The following is a 24,618-nucleotide window of genomic DNA, read 5'->3' on the forward strand; positions in this document are numbered from 1 at the left end:
CCCCCCTATCCTCCTTTACAGAGGTCGACTCTCCATCCTTTTCTGGGCTCGCAACCCTCTACTTCTTTTCTTCCTCTTTTCTTAGGCGCCTTTCTTCACGCCGGCGCATTCTTCTTTCTTCCTTCTCTTTCTTCTTCCTTTCCTTCTTCTCTTCCTCATCTTCGTCATCATCCTTATTTTCTTTATTCTTTTTCTCCTTGCGATGATGAGAAGACTCCTCCTTTCCCGCCTTTCTCCCTTTGCTTTTCTTCTTCTTCTTTTTCTCTTCAACTACTTCTGGTTGTGTCTCCACTGCAACCTCATCCATCGCAACTTCAGCCACCGTAATCTCCTCCACCGCAACTTTAGAGGTTCCGTCATAGGTTTCTGCGTTGGCAGTTACCTCAGGAGTCTCTAAGGCTAGAGTGCCTCGTTCTATCTCTTCTTTATTCACCATTGCCTCTGGCACCACCACCTCTTCATTCACCACCACCGCCACCTCCTCCGTAGACAGTGGTTGGTTTACAACCCCTACCTCGGGTAATCCCTCTCCTTGCTCCAGATTACTCAGAATGTTACCAAACACCTCTGTATCATCACGTCTCTTCTTCTCACTCTCAATTGAGATGGAAGAAGTTGGAACTAGTATGCTCTCAGTGTTTTGCCCCCTCTTGAACGGAGGAGGTCTGACCACTAAGTGGTTTCTCCAGGTTCTACTGGCGATTCTCGGGATGGTGTGGGGTTGGGCAATAAGTCTGCGACTGGTAGCGAGGAATGCTGCCTCTCACATGGCGATTTGGTCAGAGGAAGGGGTTGATGGTGAAGCAGAGTTTTAGGAAGCTTGGTTGGCCATGGATGATAAGCTTGGGAGGACTGGAAAAAAATCGCTAGGGTTTTGGGAAGAAGAAAGCTTCGTATGTGGGCTCTAGGGTTTTTAGTTTGCAAAATGGTGACAAGTCTCGAGACATTCAAAAGGCCCATCGCTCAAACTTCCATCATTTATGAAATTTCAGAAAAACATCCTTTCATCTACAGAATCATCATTGCTTTGGGATACAAAACGATTGGACTCTTCAAATGAAAAAAAGATTTTTCTTTAATGTTTTATTCAAATGGACGCAATGTAAAGATTAACGCAATGTGTTCACCAACGCAACTGCATCTTCACAGAGGACGGGCAACAACACATGCATCCCCGCAACATACCCCTTAACTAAACACATTTCTAGAGGATCGGGCGCACGGCATTGATACCAGTGCAACACTACCTCAACATAGTGCATTTTGCTAAAGACGGGCAAAGGACACACACGTGCGCAACACACCCCTCAGTTTCAACGCATTTGAGTTGGATGAATGCAAAGTGTATCTTGCTTGGTTCAAGATGAGTCCATTATCGCCTTGCATACTAGATGTTGATTATTTCATTTATTTATTTTATTTATTTTTCATCAACGCAAGTTGCTATGACTTGCGGCAATAAATTTTCTCTTTATTTCTCAATCATTCACAAATTATGGATTAACGCATTAATTACAGAAAAGTTAAAAGAATTAAAGAAAGTACAAAAATAAATGCAAAGGAAATAAATGAAGAATTAAATTCATAAAGTCAAGTAACGAATTAAATGAAGAAGTAAAGATAAAATTCAGGAATTCAATAAGACGGGAATTTAAAGAAAGCATTAAACATAGATGTGAGATATGGACCAGAAGATGCGTTTCTTTGAGTGAGCGCAATCCACATCCCTGCAGGCGATCCGACTTGTCTGCCCAATGTCCTAGGGACATTGCTCCTTTCCATTGGATCTTGGGGCTTCAGAGTTGCTAGGCAACGTTCCTGGTGCTCTATTTCTCAGCTCAGATGCCAGTTGGCCCACTTGGATCTCCAAGTTTCGAATTGAAGATGCCTGCGCTTGCATTACTACATCATTTTTGTCCATATATTGTTTAAGCAGGGCCTCCAATGAGCTTCCAGAGGTATTTGAAGATGAGGGTTGTTGGTTATGTGATTGCCTTGGTTGCCTTTTGTTCGAATTGTGGTGAAAAGGAGGATTTCCTCGACTGCCACTCTGATGGTTGATTGGCCCCCCTTGGTTAGGATTGCCTCCCCAACCGAAGTTAGGATGGCTCCTCCAGCCAGGATTGTAGGTGTTGCTGAATCTGTCTCTTATACACATCTAGATGTGTATAAGAGACAGGCTCTAGTGAGTGAGCCCACCTCTTGGCTTCGTCCCTCAAGGTGTAAGGGAACAAATACAATCTAATACTCTCTGGGGTAATGCCAGGTAGTGAGAAGTTGCCACATATTTCGACAAAGCTGGTCAAGTGGGTATGCGGGTCTTCACCTTGCAGACCCCCAAATTGCCCTCCATTTTGGATCATTTGTAGCATGACCGGCTTTATTTCGAACCTTGCGTTCTCCTCAACAATAGGCCTCGAAATCCCAGGCGAAAAATCATACAGGTTGGGCACAGTTTTATTCCTGTCTCTTATACACATCTAGATGTGTATAAGAGACAGCCAATGAGTGAGCCCACCTCTTGGCTTCGTCCCTCAAGGTGTAAGGGAACAAATACAATCTAATACTCTCTGGGGTAATGCCAGGTAGTGAGAAGTTGCCACATATTTCGACAAAGCTGGTCAAGTGGGTATGCGGGTCTTCACCTTGCAGACCCCCAAATTACCCTTCATTTTGGATCATTTATAGCATGACCGGCTTTATTTCGAACCTTGCGTTCTCCTCAACAATATGCCTCGAAATCCTAGGCGAAAAATCATACAGGTTGGGTGCCGTATAATTCCTCATGGGGATGTTGCGATCAGCAGCAAGGAAAATAGGATCCTGCACTGGCCTAACAACCTCTTGATTTACTACAGGAACCGCATTGTCGTTATTATCTACCATACTCGCTGCTTTCTTCTGCCTTATCCAATTCTGACGTGCCCGTGAGGTACGCTCAATCTCAGGGTCAGCTTCGAATTCTGGTTCAGCATCAGTACTCAAAAACCGTCAAGCTACTCTCCGCATTGAACAGCCAGTACAACGAGATCTGTCCTGCAAAACACCACAAACACACTAAAACAATAAACTGTTAACCAGTCCCCGGCAATGGCGCCATAAACTTGTAACGCATATTTTTTGTATGTATGCAAGTCCATGCCATAAACTTGATGACATAGATTTTATGCGATGATATGTGATACTACTTCTAGGTATGCATTATTAATGAATGTTCTTATAGTATGTTGTGTGTTGTCACAAGTTTCCTTGCATTAAAACCAAGTATAATTTCACCGCAAGTTTCTCGGTGTGATTCGAGGTCGAACACAGGGACTGTTTGAGGTTATGGCGTTATGTTTGTGACATATGTGACCAAGGGTTTCTCAATTTATAAAAGAGTTTTGTGTACAAGTAATTAAACATGCGATAAAGTAAAGTAAAGCAGTAAAAATGCGATAATAACATAAATTGCGTTAAAGTAAATCTAAGCTAAGATGATACAAGATACAGGTTTCATGATACAAGATACTGAGGTTAAGGCTGGTTGTGAAGATTATACAAAGATCGTGTAATGTGGTAACAAGTCTTATGTGTGAAGTAGAAACAGAGAAGATAATTAATACAAACATCGCAAGTTCCTTAATTGCGTTAAAGATATAAGTACGGTTCCGCTTTTCCCTTGGCGTACACCTCTCGGTGATCGACCACGTTCCCACATCTCTGTGGTGAAACAGGGACGAATGTAGTGAAAGCAAGGTTGCTTCCATCTTTGGAAGTACTACTTGCTTTAGTTAACACATTCTTCTAACCTTCTCTCAACAGATCAGAATGACATCTTCACTTCTGCTCTCACAGGTGAAGATGCCGTCTAGCATGCCTTAGCTAAACGAATTTATCTCTTAGCATAGATTAAGTTACTCGTTTAATCTATATTAATTACCAAGGTATTAAGAAAACTTCATGGAGAAAACTATTAATGGAGGAACAGAAATAGATAAAAAAGTGGAAATGAAAGTGATCGAGACATTCAATAACACTATTTAACGTCTGATACATGATTTTTTAATGAAGGGATTAAGAGAATGAAATACAACTGATGAAATAGAGTTAGAAAAAAATACAAATAAACCCTAACATCTTGGTGCTGATCTGGATGGAAATTTGCTTGCCGGCATGGATGGATCATGCCGAAGGATGAGTTTCCCTCTCAGGCTTGCTCAATAGGTAGCAGGGATCTAAGCACAGAGCTTCACGGTGGGGATCTGACCGAATCACACTGAGACTCACCTCTCAGCCTTGTCTCTTTTCTTCCGAGATTTCTTCCGATCAGTACTCAGCTCAGCCTCTCTCTCAATAATCTAGCATCAATTAGCCCTCGTATCAAGTATATCTTCTTTGAATTCTATGGGGGTATTTATAGGTGAAAAGCTTTGACTCTTGGCTTGTGGACCCCACTTTCTATTATGGAAATTCCAAAGATGGAGGAATAAATATTCCTTCTGTTATGCAATCAGACTGTCAAATCTACACAACGGTTAGTTGTACACGTGTCACAATCCTCCGCGTTTGCGTTGCTCAGCTACATCTTCCAATCGGTTGCTCGCATGCGACATTGTTTTTATTACCGCATGAGGTTGAAATTCAGCTCGGGATCGACTGTCGCATTGCGCTGTCATTGCTTTAATCGTCTCTTCATTGTTGATTGACGAGCACAATGTGACAGAGATGTGTTGTTCAGTTTCTCGTTGAGCCTTGATCACAAAGGATGACTTGGTTTCCTGCAAAACAGTAGTAGAAATATCCTCTTCTACCATCTTAATGATGTTAGTGGGTGTAATTGCGTTAATTTATATTTATTTTATTTCTGAGCTAATTTTCATAAAATCAACGCATATTCCTTCTCTGTTGGCCGCAATATCTGAATAAGGCAGTATATATAACTTGTATTTCTACAAGTTATCACTAGACGAATGGAGAATTCAAGCATATGAAAATGCCAAGATCTACAAAAAACGTGTAAAGTGTTGGCATGACAAACGACTGTGAGAAAAGAATCTCCAGGTTGGTCAGAAGGTCTTGCTATTCAATTTTAGGCTACGACTCTTTTCGGGAAAATTAAAATCATGCTGCTCCGGACCATTGATAAATAAAGAAGTATTCCTGCACAGTGCGGTCGAATTAACTAATGAAGAAGGGACCAGCACATTCAAGGTCAATGGGTAAAGAGTCAGATGTATCACTGAGGAGATTTTCATCATGAGAAAACCTTCGTGGACCTGAGGAATTCAGACTGAAGAAGAAACGAGCAGTCCATGCATTGATATGCGACACAAACTCATCAGGGACGCATCTTTTTTTTTTTTTAGTATCCTTTTGATATTTTTCTTTCATAAACTTACCTTACTTTTTATATAACCACTACTCTTTAGAATTTCCAACTCTTTCGTTCACACTTTTTACCCTCTTGATAATTAACAATGATCGTAGTGAACGATTATGATGGAGTTATGCGATAACCTCAAACACGTGACTAGTTCGATCAGCCCATCGCAATCGAGGAATCAGCACACTGCAAGCAAGGATGCGATCAAAGATGATGCGGGTAATAGAGAAAATTTGGGGGTTGTGTCCTTCCTTGACTCATTTTATTTCAATTTTGAACTTCTCGCATTTCATTTTAAGATTGCTAAATTCTACTATCGCATCCTCTTTAGTTTGACGCAATCATTGAATTTTGATTACTTTATTTAGTCACCGCATTCTTATGATTCCAATGATGAAATTCATGCCTTTATTTCTTACCGCATGTACTAAAGTCAAATTAATTTTAGGACAGTCAATTCATTAAACATTTCTAAAAATTAGCGGGCTACCAAATTTCCTTCAAAACGATTTTTACGAAATTTCCTAAGTTCATCGCATGAGTTATTTCACCTATCGGCAATGAGGACATTGCTGTGTATAAATTTGGGGGTGCTAGTATTATTATTTTCGACCTTGCTACTTTTTGAATTTTAATTAAAAAATGGCAAAAAAAAAAATCATAACGTTGAGATCGGATCCCGCTCGTAGTTGGATGTCCGCATGATGCCCCTGGGGACAAGCCAAAACGAAGGTGGGAATCGTGATCAACGCATAAACCAAGTGATCGCAACTCCGCTGCCAAATAAAATGGGCATGAGTTTAGACTGAGAAAGAGCGCCTTGCTCGTAGTTGGATGCTCGATGACATTCGTGGGGACAAGCCAAAGAGAAAGCTAAGCACTTGGATCAATGCAAGATCATAAAAAGAATAACTAAATCGAGCAAGGATAAAAATCACTTGGAAACACCCTGATTGGAGAAATTTTGAAATAAATCATGCCATGTCCTAGAAATAAAGTTTTTTTTTAAGGTTAAACTTGCGATCCCTAAAGATTAGAAATATTTTAGGAAGAGATCAGGATAGAAATTAAGAAGGCATTGGTTCATGAAATTTGAATAAGGCACCTTAAGAAGTCTAGGTAGGGTACAAGCGGTTGACTTTTTAAAAAAAAATCTTTAGTTTATGCTTGAGGACAAGCATTGTTTTAAACTCAAAGGTGTGATAACGGGTAGAAATACACGTTATTACAACTCAAATAAGTAAAACAATGAGAGAATGCGATGGTAAAATAAGCAATATCATGTCCAAAAGCGCTAAATTGAAAGTAATTGAATTGCATGCACCCATCATATAAAAGCAGCTAATTTACTTATTTCGTGCATGAAAAATGCGATGGCAGAAGTAAAATTGCGATCCAAAGGAACTAGGCGTCAGTGCGCTTGAAGATTGCGATAACAAAGTCATGCGATCGTGAGAAGTTTCCTAAAAAGTTGCCGCATAAAGACTGCACATCAAGGTGACAACATAATAAATCATGATGGGACAGAAAGCTGATAACTGTCGAATTTGAATATAGTTGACAAGCCGTTAAAGCCACACTGTAGAAAGTACACTAAACTTTCGGTGACCATTAATCGGCGTATCAAAGAAGGAAAATTAATGACAACCCATCATTGCAATCATTAAAGAGAAAGGCTACTTCATCTTGAGCTCTATAAATACCGAAGGCCACCAGTGTAAAAGGGTTAAGAAATTAGTTAACAAGGATATATACTTCTGCTTCCATTCACGCACATACTCATAGATATACTTAGAAGACGAAGATGAACAAGGAGACGAGGAAGCTGAGAGATCATTCTCAGATAGATCGAGAGACTGTCGGAAAGCGTTACAAAGGAGAGAGGGCCAACACTTGCGAGAGCAAGAATACACATCGAGAACAGAATTGGAGTGAAAAAGAACAGTGTAAAAGGCAACGGGAAGCAAGACATTACTTACTGAGCTTCTTATCTCTCAATTCCATTTGTTATTTTGTATTCAGTACTTTATTTATAGAAAATGGAAATCTCATTTCAATCTATGTTCTATCTCTCCATATTCCGCATGAGTAGCTAAATTTCTGAATGGGTTGAGAAGTACTTAGCTAGCATGACTTAAGATTTACATTTTATGCAATCATCTTCTCTTATATATGTGTCATTCACCCTTTAGAGATACTTGAGAGAGTAGTCTAAAGATAGAATTTAGACTTGAGAGAGTCAAATTAGAATCTAGGCTTGAGAGAGTCAGATTAAAACCGCATAATCAAGAAATAGAAACCTAGACATAAGTTTTATTGCTATTAACACATCGCATGCACCTTAGAAATAGGATATGATAGTATGCGGTCACCTTGTTTATGTGCGCATCATTCATCATCGCATAGACAAGAATAGAGGCTTAGACATAAGTCCTATCGACTTTTTCGTATACATCGCATGTGTCTTAGAAACAGGAATTATGGTATTTTGCATTGAGAGATGACGTACTGTTATTTGTGTGTAGCGTGATCACATAACTTGTACATAATCTTAGGAAGTGTTAGCTAAACCTCTTCTCAACCCCTTCGTCGCATACTCATTGTAACTATTGATTTCATTAACTCTACGTTCAACTCCATAACATAGGAAAAATTCTTAATCAAAACACCATCCACTCATTTGCTTTCATCACCGCAAGAGAATCAAAGTGACTGTCACGTATTTACTTAGTAGTCCCTATGTTCAACCCTGGACTTACCAGGAAACCTAATAAGGCTTATACTTGGGTCTTGTTAGGAAAAATTGTATGATCACCACATAACACATATCACCGCAAAATCACATCATAATTGCACGCATCAACTATTCCTCTTGTTCACAAGTCAAGTTCTTCAAAATAATCATGGGCAAAGTTTTAGCTTCTCCCAGATAGGCATACTTCAAATTATCAGAAAGCTCTTTCAGTTCCACTTTAGGTGCCTACATGACAAAAGGAAGGATCTTTTCAGATGAATCATTCTTAGAACAAGAAGGCATCCTTATTGGTTCTGTCATGGATAAAGTGGGAAGCTCCTCTAGTGAGATCAGTTCGCCTGAATCATCCTCGTCATCATTATATACATCCCAAACTACTTCTTGCTCAAGACAATCAAACACATCAATTTGGCATAAAGACTATACATGCCCAACGATGTGAGATTTCATAGCATAAAAAATGTTAAACTTAACTACCTCACTGTCAAACTCAACAGACAAAGTACCTTCATCCACATAGATCTTGGTTTTGGCTATTTTTATGAAAGACTGACCAAGCAAGATCGATGCAGATGAAATCGACGTGGGTTCTTCCATTTTAAGAATATAAAAATCAGCAGGAAAAAGAAGATCATTAACTTGCACTAGGACATCTTCTATGATTCCTAGTTGATGAATGATAGACCTATCAGCTAAGTGAATTATAACACCAAATTTAGTCAGGTCTTTTAATTTTTGTTTTTGGTAAATTGAATATGGCACAAGATCTAACATAGCTTTTTCAATTTTTTTTCTTTCCAATAACACAAGGTAGGGAGAACATACCTAGATCCTTTTGTTTTTTAGGCAAGTTCTTCTGAAGGATCACAGACACAGATTGACTTACCACCATCTTCTCATTCTCTTTTGCTTGCCTCTTCCTCGTGCATAATTCTTTAAGAAACTTGGAATATTTGGGAATTTTCTTCATAGCATCAAGAATAGGTATGTTGATCTCCACCTTCTTTGATGTTTTTAGTAGATCCTTATCCTTGTCTCCCATGGGCTTCTTTGGTCTTGCAAGCCTGGAAGGAAAAGGTGCTTTAGGCATATAAGAATTTAATGGAGGAAGAGGGTTAAAAGATATTGATACTCTTTTTTTCTTGTCTTGTATTGTTTTTGTTGCAGAATCTGAGGAAGTTCTTTCTTGCACTTTTATCTCTGGATTTTTTGGTTCAACAGGTGGCTCCAACTCCTTGCCACTCTTGAGCGTTATTGAACTCACATTCTCCCTCGAGTTCGACTCCAATTGAGATGGAAACTTTCCAGACTGTCTTTCCAATTTGCTCATTGAGGTAGCTAATTGAGAGACTTGGGTCCTCAAAGAGTCAAGGGTGTTCTTTGGGTCCCATTGAAATTTAAGAGAATGATCAACTAGACTTTTCACAATATCTTCCATGGACATATATGAGCTAGATAAAGGTCTGACTGAATGGGTCTCGCTGTCTGTTTTGCCCATTGAAATTATAGCCTCCAACAACATTTACCTTGGGTATTTCACTCCGTGGAGCACTCAAAAAAACGTCGGTTGTGTGTCCCGTTCCATGGAACACTTGGCAAACAACAACGATCTGGCTCTTTTTCACATTGGCTCACTGTTTCACAACATAAACCTGGCCAGATATCTCTTTTTGCAATTCACTTACCTCATTGGCTGATTTTACATCGACTGGAGCCATTGTGCCAAATAGTTGGTTTAAATTTGATGGTGGGGGAACTTTGCACAGGTTTTCTTGAATTGTTCCCAATACTCGTGAAGCATCTTTCCATCGAACTGCATAATACTGTAGATTTCCTTTCTAATATTGGCAGCTCGAGATGCTGGGAAGAAATTTTCCAAAAACTACCTCTGCAACTCCTCCAAGGATGTGATGCTCCCTGGTGGAAGGATATAGAGACATTCCTTGGAATCTTCCTTCAACGAGAAGAGGAATGCCCTTATATTAATTTGTTGTTGAATCACCCTGTTTCGTCTCATACCATCGCACACCACATAAAATTCCTTCAAGTGCTTGTGCGGGTCTTCACCTGGTAGACCAGAAAAGGAAGGGAGTAAGTGAATTAGTCTAGACATTAGTTCAAAATCACCTATTGTTTTTGGATAGGCAATGAAAAGAGGCTACTAAGTGAAATCAGGTGTCATGAGCTCCCTAAGAATTTTCTCACGTTCAACCATGATTATCGGTGCGTTTTCAGGTACATCTTCTTCTTTAGACTCTTCTTCCAATGTGTCATCAATACAAATATTTCATTGAAGCGTAGCTTGTTGTCTCTTTTCTCTCCTAATTCTCCGCTCTTCCTGATAGATTTCTACAAAATAGAATAATCTAGAGTCTCCGGGAGTACTGGTCATGCATCAAAAGAGAAAATTGATTAGCAAGAAAGGCACTATAAGCCTGAGAAATCAATTGGCTCCCCAACAGCGATGCCAAATTTGGTCAAACGCTTGCAACTTATCGTCGCTTATAAACCCTTGCTGACAAAATAAAATTTATAAATCTCTGTACAAGCAACTCATACTAACCAGTAGTACAATTTAGAAACTTATAGGAAGTAACTCTGGGGGTTTTGTTAAGATAATCTACATATTTGCATGAAAATTAAAGTGTGCGAGTGAATTAAAATGTGTAGAGTGAGTTGTGTGAATTTTGTGCAAAAAAAAAAAAAAAAAAAAAAAAAAAAGAAATCAATCAAACAAAAAATGTAGCTTGGGTCATCTTCTTATCAATTATTTGAGCGAGATCAATCTACGTTAGAAAGTAATTCTTATTAAATGGGACTCCAAATTAACTTCACAAAATTACTTAACGTTTGCCTCAATGTAATTAACTACCTAACGACTATAAACTAGGGTCAATAAAGGCAATTAATCAAACCATCGTAGCTTAATTTGTCAGGTTATCCATGAAGGGGAGATTGAAGAGTAATTCAAGATGAAATTCTCAATAAATTAAAACAAGCCTCGGTAAAATACAACCAAATCTCAAGAATCAAGTAGGAATGAAAAGAAACTACAAACCCAAGCTAAGTTCTTACCTCCTAGCCACATATCATGCTCTAAATTCAGTAATATCCTTTAATAATGGAAAAAGTGGTAAAATATTTTAGGAATTCGAGTTAAGGAGAAGGAAAATTGAGCTAAAAATGGAAAAACAATGTTACGACCTATGTTTCCGACGAAAATTTAATATATAGCAATTGTCGCAGCGTTGCAACGCTGCGCAAAAGCACTGCAATGCTGTGCAACGCAATACGCGCGCTTTCACTTCAACTTTGTAGCATTGCAATGCTACCCTATTTCTTCACGAAATAGGTAGCATCTGTCTTCTAGCATTGCGCAACGCTCCAACTGGGGCCAATTTTGTACAATTTCACTCCTATCTTGGCTGTTTTATCGTCTTTTTGTCCCAAACGCTTCATTCGACCTCTTGTACACTTGAGACGTACAAATTCATCAATTAGATGAATTAAATAGCCAAACGATCTTGAATCAAGCAGAGGGAGATAATACATTTTCGGTGCTATCAAAATTATCATTAATTTGATCTTATTTTCACTCAATTATAATTTTCTTATTATAATTATAAATTACTCAATAAATTATCAAGTTCTTTTTCATTTTTTTTTTTCATTATCTTTAACGTTTAAAACAATGTGTGGAAAAAATCCATATTATTAATGGCATAAAATTGAAACGTCATTATTTTTGTTTAGATTTTAATGTCTTTTGGGTGAGAGCTGTTTTTATTTAGATTTTAACATGGGTTACAAGCCTTTGCTACATGGCTCGTCGATGGTGTTTCTTCAGACTTCAATACATAAACAATTACGTAGTTTGATAATTTTCAAATGTGGGAAGAGTATGAAAATGGAAGTCAATGTTCTTCTCTCAAACTTGCAATCGCTTTTTTTTAAAAAAACACCACAAGTATATCGCATAAGTCGTCACAAGAATAAAATTTTCTACTTTGGCGCCATAAATACATTTATTATATGAAAAAAAAATACCATTAAAAGTCCAGAATTGAAACTGTTGTTAACATCAATACATGGAACAACAAATAATTTGAAAATTCATATGCCTGAGGTATTTATTTATTTTATTTGTTTAGTCGAAAGGAGGAAAAAAAATGGTTGTTGCGTTTAGAACATCCTACAAGGGAATATTGGGCTTTAGTAGAAACTTGCTCGTTATCTGTCCACTGACGAGAGTAGGAGGTGACGTTGCTCTGTAAAGCCAGCCTCACGCAGTTTCCTCCGATCTAAAGGCAATGCACTCATAGGCTTTCGTCAAGAATGCAATGTCCAACTCCCGTCTTGAAATGGGCGAGCAAGTAGAACTCTTCCTAGTCCTATCCAAGTGGAAGGAACAAACCTCTAACCACCTTAAAGCCCCACATGGGTTACAAGCCTTTGCTACATGGCTCGGCGATGGTGTTTCTCTCAGACTTCAATACATAAACAATTACGTAGTTTGATAATTTTCAAATGTGGGACAAGTATGACAATGGAAGTCAATGTTCTTCTCTCAAACTTGCAATCGCTTTTTTTTTTTAAAAAAACACACAAGTTATATCGCATAAGTCGTCACAAGAATAAAATTATGAAAAAAAATGCCATGAAAAGTCAAGAATTCAAACTGTTGTTAACAACCAATACATGGAACAACAAAATAATTTGAAAATTCATATGCCTGAGGTATTTATTTATTTTATTTGTTTAGTCGAAAGGAGAAAAAATGGTTGTCGCGTTTAGAACATCCTACAAGGGAATATTGGGCTTTAGTAGAACTTGCTCCGTTTATCCGTCCACTGACAAGAGTAGGAGGGACGTTGCTCTGTAAACCAGCCTCACGCAGTTTCCTCCGATCTAAAGGCAATGCACTCTAGGCTTTCGTCAAAGAATGCAATGTCCAAACTCTCGTCTTGAAATGGGCGAGCAAGTAGAACTCTTCTAGTCCAATCCAAGTGGAAGGAACAAACCTCCAACCACCTTAAATCCCCCACATGGGTTACAAGCCTTTGCTACATGGCTCGGCGATGGTGTTTCTTCAGACTTCAAATACATAAACAATTACGTAGTTTGATAATTTTAAAATGTGGGACAAGTATGACAATGGAAGTCAATGTTCTTCTCTCAAACTTGCAATCGCTTTTTTTTAAGAAAGAAAACCACAAGTAAATATCGCATAAGTCATCACAAGAATAAAATTTTCTACTTTGGCGCCATAAATACATTTATTATATGAAAAAAGAAATAACCATTAAAAGTCCAGAATTGAAACTGTTGTTAACATCATCAAATACATGGAACAACAAATAATTTGAAAATTCAATATGCCTGAGGTATTTATTTGTTTTATGTGTTTAGTCGAAAGGAGGAAAAAAATGGTTGTCGCGTTTAGAACATCCTACAAGGGAATATTGGGCTTTAGTAGAACTTGCTCGTTATCGCGTCCACTGACGAGAGTAGGAGGGACGTTGCTCTGTAAAGCCAGCCTCACGCAGTTTCCTCCGATCTAAAGGCAATGCACTCTAGTCTTTCGTCAAGAAAATGCAATGTCCAACTCCCCGTCTTGAAATGGGCGAGCAAGTAGAACTCTTCCTAGTCCCATCCAAGTGGAAGGAACAAACCTCCAACCACCTTAAAGCCCCCAAATGGGTTACAAGCCTTTGCTACATGGCTCGGCGATGGTGTTTCTTCAGACTTAATACATAAACAATTACGTAGTTTGATAATTTTCAAAATGTGGGACAAAAGTATGACAAATGAAGTCAATGTTCTTCTCTCAAACTTGCAATCGCTTTTTTTTTGAAAAAGCACCACAAGTATATCGCATAAGTCCTCACAAGAATAAAATTTTCTACTTGGCGCCATAAATTACATTTATTATATGAAAAAAGAAATACCATTAAAAGTCAGAATTGAAACTGTTGTTAACATCAATACATGGAACAACAAATAATTTGAAAATTCATATGCCTGAGGTATTTATTTGTTTTATTTGTTTAGTCGAAGGAGGAAAAAATGGTTGTCGCGTTTAGAACATCCTACAAGGGAATATTGGCTTTAGTAGAACTTGCTCGTTATCCGTCTACTGACAAGAGTAGGAGGTGACGTTGCTCTATAAAGCCAACCTCACGAAGTTTCCTCCGACCTAAAGGCAATGCACTCTAGGCTTTCGTCAAGAATGCAATGTCCAACTCCCGTCTTGAAATGGGCGAGCAAGTAAGAACTCTTCCTAGTCCCATCCAAGTGGAAGAATAACCTCCAACCACCTTAAAGCCCCCCACATGGGTTACAAGCCTTTGCTACATGGCTCGACGATGGTGTTTCTTCAGACTTCAAATACATAAACAATTATGTAGTTTGATAATTTTCCAAAATGTGGGACAAGTATGACAATGGAAGTTAAATGTTCTTCTCTCAAACTTGCAATCGCTTTTTTAAAAAAAAACACCACAAGTATATCGCATAAGTCCGTCACAAGTATAAAATTTTTCTACTTTGGCGCCATAAATACATTTATTATATGAAGAAAAAAATACCATTAAAAGTCCAGAATTGAAACTATTGTTAACATCAATACATGGAACACAAATAATTTGAAAATTCCATATGCCTGAGGTATTTATTATTTTATTATGTTTAGTCGAAAGGAGAAAAAATGGTTGTCGCGTTTAGAACATCCTACAAGGGAATATTGCGCTTTAGTAGAACTTGCTCGTTATCCGTCCACTGACGAGAGTAGGAAAGAACAAGAACGTTGCTCTATAAAGCCAGCCTCATGCAGTTTCCTCCGATCTAAAGGCAATGCACTCTAGGCTTTCGTCAAAGAATGCAATGTCCAACTCCCGTCTTGAAATGGGCGAGAAGTAAAACTCTTCCTAGTCCCATCCAAGTGGAAGGAACAAACCTCCAACCACCGTAAAAGCCCCCACATGGTTTAACAAGCCTTTGCTACATGGCTCGGCGATGGTGTTTCTTCACACTTCAATACATAAACAATTACGTAGTTTTGATATTTTTCAAATGTGGGACAAGTATGACAATGGAAGTCAATGTTCTTCTCTCAACTTGCAAATCGCTTTTTTTTTGAAAAAGCACCACAAGTATATCGCATAAGTCATCACAAGAAAATAAAATTTTCTAACTTTTGGCGCCATAAATACATTTATTATATGAAAAAGAAAATACCATTAAAAGTCCAGAATTTGAAACTGTTGTTAACATCAATACATGGAACAACAAATAATTTGAAAATTCATATGCCTGAGGTATATATTTATTTTATTTGTTTAGTCGAAAGGAGAAAAAAATGGTTGTCGTGTTAGAACATCCTACAAGGGAATATTGGGCTTTAGTAGAACTTGGTATATATTATTTTATTTGTTTAGTCGAAAGGAGAAAAAAAATGGTTGTCCGTGTTTAGAACATCCTACAAGGGAATATTGGGCTTTAGTAGAACTTGCTCGTTATCCGTCCATTGACGAGAGTAGGAGGTGACGTTGCTCTGTAAACCAGCCTCACGCAGTTTCCTCCGATCTAAAGGTAATGCACTCTATGGCTTTCCGTCAAGAATGCAATGCCCAACTCTCGTCTTGAAATGGGCGAGCAAGTAGAACTCTTCCTATCCCATCCAAGTGGAAGGATAAACCTCCAACCACCTTAAAAACCCCCACATGGGTTACAAGCCTTTGCTACATGGCTCGGCGATGGTGTTTCTTCAGACTTCAATACATAAACAATTACGTAGTTTGATAATTTGCCAATGTGGGACAAGTATGACAATGGAAGTTAATGTTCTTCTCTCAAACTTGCAATCGCTTTTTTAAAAAACAACACAAGTATATTCGCATAAGTCGTCACAAGAATAAAATTTTTACTTTGGCGCCATAAATACATTTATTATATGAAAAAAAAATACCATTAAAAGTCCAGAATTGAAACTATTGTTAACATCAATACATGGAACAACAAATAATTTTTGAAAATTCATATGCCTGAGGTATTTATTTGTTTTATTTGTTTAGTCCGAAAGGAGGAAAAAAATGGTTGTCGGTGTTTAGAACATCCTACAAGGGAATATTGGGCTTTAGTAGAACTTGCTCGTTATCCGTCCACTGACGAGAGTAGGAGGTGACGTTGCTCTATAAAGCCAGCCTCACGCAGTTTTCCTCCGATCTAAAGGCAATGCACTCTAGCTTTCGTCAAGAATCAATGTCCAACTCCCGTCTTGAAATGGGCGAGCAAGTAGAACTCTTCCTAGTCCCAATCCAAGTGGAAGGATAACATCCAACCACCTTAAAGCCCCCACATGGGTTACAAGCCTTTTGCTACCATGGCTCGGCGATGGTGTTTCTTCAGACTTCAATACATAAACAATTACGTAGTTTGATAATTTTCCAATGTGGGACAAGTATGACAATGGAAGTTAATGTTCTTCTCTCAAACTTGCAACGCTTTTTTTAAAAAAACACCACAAGTATATCGCATAAGTCGTCACAAGAATAAAATTTCTACTTTGGCGCCATAAATACATTTATTATATGAAAAAAAAATACCAATTAAAAGTCCAGAATTGAAAACTATTGTTACATCAATACATGGAACAACAAATAATTTGAAAATTCAATATGCCTGAGGTATATATTTATTTTATTTGTTTAGTCGAAAGGAGAAAAAAATGGTTGTCGCGTTTTGAACACATCCTACAAGGGAATATTGGGCTTTAGTTAGAACTTGCTCGTTATCCGTCCATTGACGAGAGTAGGAGGTGACGTTGCTCTGTAAAGCCAGCCTCAACGCAGTTTCCTCCGATCTAAAGGTAATGCACTCTAGGCTTTCGTCAAGAAATGCAATGCCCAACTCTTCGTCTGAAATGGGCGAGCAAGTAGAACTCTTCCTAGTCCCATCCAAGTGGAAGGATAAACCTCCAACCACCTTAAAGCCCCACAATGGGTTACAAGCCTTTGCTACATGGCTCGGCGATGGTGTTTTCTTCAGACTTCAATACATAAACAATTACGTAGTTTGGATAATTTTCCAATGTGGGACAAGTATGACAATGGAAGTTTAATGTTCTTCTCTCAAACTTGCCAATCGCTTTTTTTAATAAAAAAAACACCAACAAGTAATCGCATAAGTCGTCACAAGAATAAAATTTTCTACTTTGGCGCCATAAATACATTTATTATATAAAAAAAAAAATACCATTAAAAAGTCCAGAATTGAAACTATTGTTAACATCAATACATGGAACAACAAATAAATTTGAAATTCATATGCCTGAGGTATTTATTTATTTTAATTTGTTAGTCGAAAGGAGGAAAAAATGGTTGTCGCATTTAGAACATCCAACAAAGGGAATATTGGGCTTTAGTAGAACTTGCTCGTTATCCGTCACTGACGAGAGATAGGAGGACGTTGCCTCTGTAAAGCCAGCCTCACGCAGTTTCCTCCGATCTAAAAGGCAATCACTCTAGGCTTTCGTCAAGAATTCAATGTCCAACTCCCGTCTTGAAATGGGCGAGCAAGTAGAACTCTTCCTAGTCCCATCCAAGTGGAATGGAACAAACCTCCAACCACCTAAAGCCCCCACATGGGTTACAAGCCTTTGGCTACATGGCTTGGCGATGGTGTTTCTTCAGACTTCAATACATAAACAATTACGTAGTTTGATAAATTTTCAAAATGTGGGACAAGTATGACAATGGAAGTCAATGTTCTTCTCTCAAACTTGCAATCGCTTTTTTAAAAAAAAGCACCAACAAGTATATTCGCATAGTCATCACAAGAAATAAAATTTTCTACTTTGGCGCCATAAATACATTTATTATATGAAAAAAGAAATACCATTAAAAGTCCACTTTGGCGCCAATAAATACATTTATTATATGAAAAAAGAAATACCATTAAAAGTCCAGAATTGAACTTGTTGTTAACATCAATACATGGAACAACAAATAATTTGAAAATTCATAATGCCTGAGGTATTTAATTTGTTTTATTTTTGTTTAGTCGAAAGGAGGAAAAAATGGTTTGTCGCGTTTAGAACATCCTACAAGGGAATATTGGGGCTTTAAGTAGAACTTGCTCGTTATCCGTCCACTGACGAGAGTAGGAGGTGACGTTGCTCTGTAAAGCCAGCCCTCACGCAGTTTCCTCGATATCTAAAGGTAATGCACTCTAGGCTTTCGTCAAGAATGCAATTCCAACTCCCGTCTTGAAATGGGCGAGCCAAGTAGAACTCTTCCTAGTCCCATCCAAGTGGAAGGATAAACCTCCAACCACCTTAAAGCCCCACATGGGTTACAAGCCTTTGCTACATGGCTCGGCGATGGTGTTCTTCAGACTTTCAATACATAAACAATTACGTAGTTTTGATAATTTTCCAATGTGGGAACAAAGTATGAACAATGGATGTTAAATGTTCTTCTCTCAAACCTGCAATCGCTTTTTTTAAAAAAAAACACCACAAGTATATCGCATAAGTCGTCACAAAGAATAAAATTTTCCTACTTTGGCGCCATAAATACATTTATTAATATGAAAAAAAAATTACCATTAAAAGTCCAGAATTGAAACTAATTGTTAACATCAAATACATGGAACAACAAATAATTTTGAAAATTCATATGCCTGAGGTATTTATTTATTTTATTTGTTTTAGTCGAAAGAGGAAAAAAATGGTTGTCGCGTTTAGAACATCCTACAAGGGAATATTGGGCTTTAGTAGAAACTTGCTCGTTATCCGTACCACTGACGAGAGTAGGAGGGATGTTTGCTCTGTAAAGCCAGCCTCACGCAGTTTCCTCCGATCTAAAGGCAATGCACTCTAGCTTTCGTCAAGAATTCAATGTCCAACTCCCGTCTTGAAATGGGCGAGCAAGTAGAACTCTTCCTAGTCCCATCCAAAGTCGAAGGAACAAACCTCCAACCACCTTAAAGCCCCGCACATGGGTTAACAAAGCCTTTGCTACATGGCTTGGCGATGGTGTTTCTTCAGACTTCAATACATAAACAATTACGTAGTTTGATAATTTTCAAATGTGGAAAAGTATGACAATGGAAGTCAATGTTGTTCTCTCAAACTTGCAATCGCTTTTTTTTAAAAAAAAGCACCACAAGTATATCGCATAAGTCATCAACAAAATAAAATTTCTACTTTGGCGCCATAATAAATACCATTTATTATATGAAAAAAGAAATACCATTAAAAGTCCAGAATTGAAACTGTTGTTAACATCAATACATGGAACAACAAATAATTTGAAAAATTCATATGCCTGAGGTATTTATTTGTTTTTATTTGTTTAGTCGAAAGGAGGAAAAAATGGTTGTCCGTTTAGAACATCCTAACAAGGGAATATTGGGCTTTAGTAGAACTTGCTCGTTATCCGTCCATTGACGAGAGTAGAAGGTGACGTTGCTCTGTAAAGCCAGCCTCAACGCAGTTTCCTTCGATCTAGCAATGCACTCTCTAGGCTTTCGTCAAGAATGCAATGTCCAACTCCCGTCTTGAAATGGGCGAGCAAGTAGAAGCTCTTCCTAGTCCCATCCAAGTGGAAGGATAAACCTCCAACCACCTTAAAGCCCCACATGGGTTACAAGCCTTTGCTACATGGCTCGGCGATCGTGTTTCTTCAGACTTCAATACATAAACAATTACGTAGTTTGATAAATTTTCCAATGTGGAACAAGTAATGCAATGGAAGTCAATGTTCTTCTCCTCAAACTTGCAATCGCTTGTTTTTTAAAAAAAAAGCACCAACAATATATCGCATAAGTCATCACAAGAATAAAATTTTCTACTTTGGCGCCATAAAATATTTATTATATGAAAAAAGAAATACCATTAAAAGTCCAGATTGAAACTGTTGTTAACATCAATACATGGAACAACAAATAATTTTGAAAATTCCATAGCCTGAGTATTATTTTTTTATTTTGTTTAGTCAGAAAGGAGGAAAAGGTGTCGTTTTAGAACATCCTACAAGGGAATATTGGGCTTTAGTAGAACTTGCTCGTTATCCGTCACTGACGAGAGTAAGGAGGGACGTTTGCTCTGTAAAGCCAGCCTCACGCATTTTTCTCCGATCTAAAGGCATGGCACTCTAGCTTTCGTCAAGAATGCAATGTCCAACTCCCGTCTTGAAATGGGCGAGCAAGTAGAACTTTCCTGATCCATCCAGTGAGATAAACCTACCACCACCTTAAAGCCCCCACAATGGTTACAAGCCTTGCTACATGGCTCGCGATGGTGTTTCTTCAGACTCAATACATAAACAATTACGTAGTTTGATAAATTTTCCAATGTGGGACAGAATGACAATGGAAAGTTAATGTTCTTCTCTCAAACTTGCAATCGCTTTTTTTAAAAAAAACACCACAAGTATATTGCAAATAAGTCGTCACAAGATAAAATTTTCTACTTGGCGCCTAAAATACATTTATTATATGAAAAAAAAAAAATACCAATTAAAAAGTCCAGAATTGAAACTATTGTTAACATCAATCACATGGACACAACAAATAATTTGAAAATTTCAATGCCTGAGGTATATATTTATTTTTATTTGTTTAGTCGAAGGAGAAAAAAAATGGTTGTCGCGTTTAGAACATCCTACAAGGAGGGAATATTTGGGCTTTAGTAGAACTTGCTCGTTAATCCGTCACATGACGAGAGTAGGAGGTGACGTTGCCTCTGTAAAGCCAGCCTCACGCAAGTTTCCTCGATCTAAGGTAATGCACCTCTAGCCTTTCGTCAAAGAATGCAATGACCAACTCTCGGTCTTGAAATGGGCGAGCAAGTAGAACTCTTCGCTAGTCCCATCCAAGTGGAAGATAAACCTCCAACACCTTAAAAGCCCCCACATGGTTACAAGCCTTTGCTACATGGCTTCGCGATGGTGTTCTTCAGACTTCAATACATAAAACAATTACGTAGTTTGATAATTTCCAATGTGGGAAAGTAATGACAATGGAAGTTAATGTTCTTCTCTCAAATTGCAATCGCTTTTTTAAAAAAAAACCAACCACAAGTATATCGCATAAGTCGTCACAAGAATAAAATTTTCTAACTTTGGCGCCAATAAATACATTTATTATAATGAAAAAAAGAAATACCATTTAAAAGTCCAGAATTGAAACTGTTGTTAACAATCAATACATGGAACAACAAATAATTTGAAAATTCATAATGCCTGAGGTATTTATTTGTTTTATTTGTTTTAGTTCGAAAGAGGAAAAAATGGTTGTCGCGTTTAGAACATCCTACAAGGGAATATTGGGCTTTTAGTAGAACTTGCTCGTTATCCGTCCACTGACGAAGAGTAGGAGTGACGTTGCTCTGTAAAGCCAGCCTCACGCAGTTTCCTCCGATCTAAAGGCAAATGCACCTCTAGGCTTTCGTCAAGAATGCAATGTCCCAACTCCCGTCTTGAAATGGGCGAGCAAGTAGAACTCTTCCTAGTCCCTATCCAAGTGAAGGAAAAAACCTCCAAACCACCTTAAAGCCCCCACATGGGTTACAAGCCTTTGCTACAGGGCTCGGAGATGGTGTTTCTTCAGACTTCAAATACATAAACAAATTACGTAGTTTGATAATTTTCCAAATGTGGGATAAGTATGACAATGGAAGTAATGTTCTTCTCTCAAACTGCAATCGCTTTTTTAAAAAAAACACCACAAGTAATCGCATAAGTCGTCACAAGAATAAAATTTCTACTTTGGCGCCATAAATACATTTATTATATGAAAAAAAAAATACCATTAAAAGTCCAGAATTGAAACTATTGTTAACATCAATACATGAACAAACAAATAATTTGAAAATATCATATGCCTGAAGGTATTTTATTTATTTTATTTGTTTAGTCGAAAGGGGAAAAAAATGGTTGTCGCTTTAGAAACATCCTACAAAGGGAATATTGGCTTAGTAGAACTTGCTCGTTATCCGTCCACTGACGAGAGGTAAGGAGGGACGTTGCTCTGTAAAGCCAGCCTCACGCAGTTTTCCTCCGATCTAAAGGCAATGCACTCTAGGCTTTCGTCAAGATGCAATGTCCAACTCTCGTCTTGAAAATGGGCGAGCAAGTAGAACTCTTCCAAGTCCCATCCAAGGGAAGGAACAAACCTCCAACCACCTTAAAGCCCACATGGGTTACAAGCCTTTGCTACATGGCTCGGCGATGGTGTTTTTCTTCAGACTTCAATACATAAACAATTACGTATTTGATATTTTCAAATGTGGGACAAGTATGACAATGAAGTCAATGTTCTTCTCTCAAACTTGCAATCGCTTTTTTTTAAAAAAAAAAGCAACCACAAGTATATCGCATAAGTCATCACAAGAATAAAATTTTTACTTGGCGCCATAAGAATAATTTATATATGAAAAAAATACCATTAAAAAGTCAGAATGAAAACTGTTGTTAACATCATCAATACATGGAACAACAAATAATTTGAAAATTCATATTGCCTGAGGTATTTATTTGTTTTTATGTGTTTAGTCGAAAGGAGGAAAAAATGGTTGTGTCGCGTTTAGAACATCCTACAAGGGAATATTGCTTTAGTAGAAACTTGCTTCGTTATCCGTCCACTGACGAGAGTAGGAGGGACGTTGCTCTGTAAAGGCCAGCCTCACGCAGTTTCCTCCGATCTAAAGGCAATGCACTCTAGGCTTTCGTCAAGAATGCAATGCCCAACTCTCGTCTTGAAATGGGCGAGCAAGTAGAACTCTTCCTAGTCCCATCCAAGTGGAAGAACAAACCTCCAACACCTTAAAGCCCCACATGGGTTACAAGCCTTTGCTAATGGCTCGGCGATGTGTTTCTTCAGACCTTATTCAATAATAAACAAATTACGGTAAGTTTTGAAATTTTCAAATGTGGGACAAGTATAGACAATGGAAGTCCATGTCTTTCATCTAAAACTTGCAATCGCTTTTTTTTATAAAAAGCACCACAGATAATTTCGCATAAGTCATCACAAGAATAAATTTTCTACTTTGGCGCCTAAATACATTTATTTATATGGAAAAAGAAATACCATTAAAAGTCCAGAATTGAAATTGTTGTTAACATCACAAATACAATGGAACAACAAATAATTGGACAACATTCCATATGCCTGAGTATTTATTTGTTTTTGATTGTGTTTAGTCGAAAGGAGGAAAAAATGGTTTTCCGCGTTTAGAACATCCTACAAGGAATATTGGGCTTCTAGTAGACTTGGCCAGTTATCCGTCACTGACGAGAGTAGGAGGTGACGTTGCTCTGAAAGCAGCCTCAGCAAGTTTTCTCGATCCTAAAGGCAATAGCACTCTAGAGGTCTTTCGATCAAGAATGCAATGCCCAACTCCGTCTTGAAATGGGCGAGCAGTAAGAACTCTCCTAGTCCATCCAAGTGGAAGGAATAAACCTCCACCACTTAAGCCCCCACAAATGGGTTACAAGCCTTTGCTACATGGCTCGGACGATGGTGTTTCTTCAGACTTCAATACATAACAATTACGTAGTTTGATAATTTTCCAATGTGGGACAAGTATGACATGGAAGTTAATGTTCTTCTCTCAAACTTGCAATCGCTTTTTTTTTAAAAAAAAACACCACAAGTATATTCGCTATAAGTCGTCAACAAGAATAAAATTTTCTACTTTGGCGCCATAAATACATTTATTATATGAAAAAAAAAAATACCATTAAAAGTCCAGAATTGAAACTTTGTTAAACATCAATACATGGAACAACAAAATAATTTGAAAATTCATATGCCTGAGGTTTATTTTATTTTTATTTGTTTAGTCGAAAGGAGGAAAAAAATGGTTGTGCTTTAGAACATCCTCAAGGGAATATTGGCTTTAGTAGAACTTGCTCGTTATCGTCCACTGGACGAGAGTAGGAGGTGACGTTGCTCTGTAAAGCCAGCCTCACGCAGTTTCCTCCGATCTAAAGGCAATGCACTCTAGGCTTTTCGTCAAGAATGCAAGTGCCCAACTCCCGTCTTGAAATGGCGAGCAAGTAGAACTCTTCCTAGTTCCATCCAAGTGGAAGGAAAAACCTCAAACCACCTTAAAGCCCCATCATGGGTTACAAGCCTTTGCTACATGGCTCGGCGATGGTGTTTCTTCAGACTTCAATACATAAACAATTACGTAGTTTGAATAATTTTCAAATGTGGGACAAGTATGACAATGGAAAGTAATGTTTCTTCTCTCAAACTTGCAATCGCTTTTTTTAAAAAAAAACACCCACAGTATATCGCATAAGTCGTCCGAAATAAATCACAAAAATAATATTATAGAAAAAAAATACCATTAAAAGTCAGATTACCTTTGGTTAACACAATACATGGAAAACAAATAATTTGAAAATTCATATGCCTGAGGTATTTATTTATTTTATTTGTTTTTAGTCGAAGGAGGAAAAAAAAATGGTTGTCGGCTTTAGAACAT

This window comes from Benincasa hispida, unplaced genomic scaffold, assembly GCF_009727055.1.
Source record: "Benincasa hispida cultivar B227 unplaced genomic scaffold, ASM972705v1 Contig160, whole genome shotgun sequence".
Classification (NCBI taxonomy): Eukaryota; Viridiplantae; Streptophyta; class Magnoliopsida; order Cucurbitales; family Cucurbitaceae; genus Benincasa; species Benincasa hispida.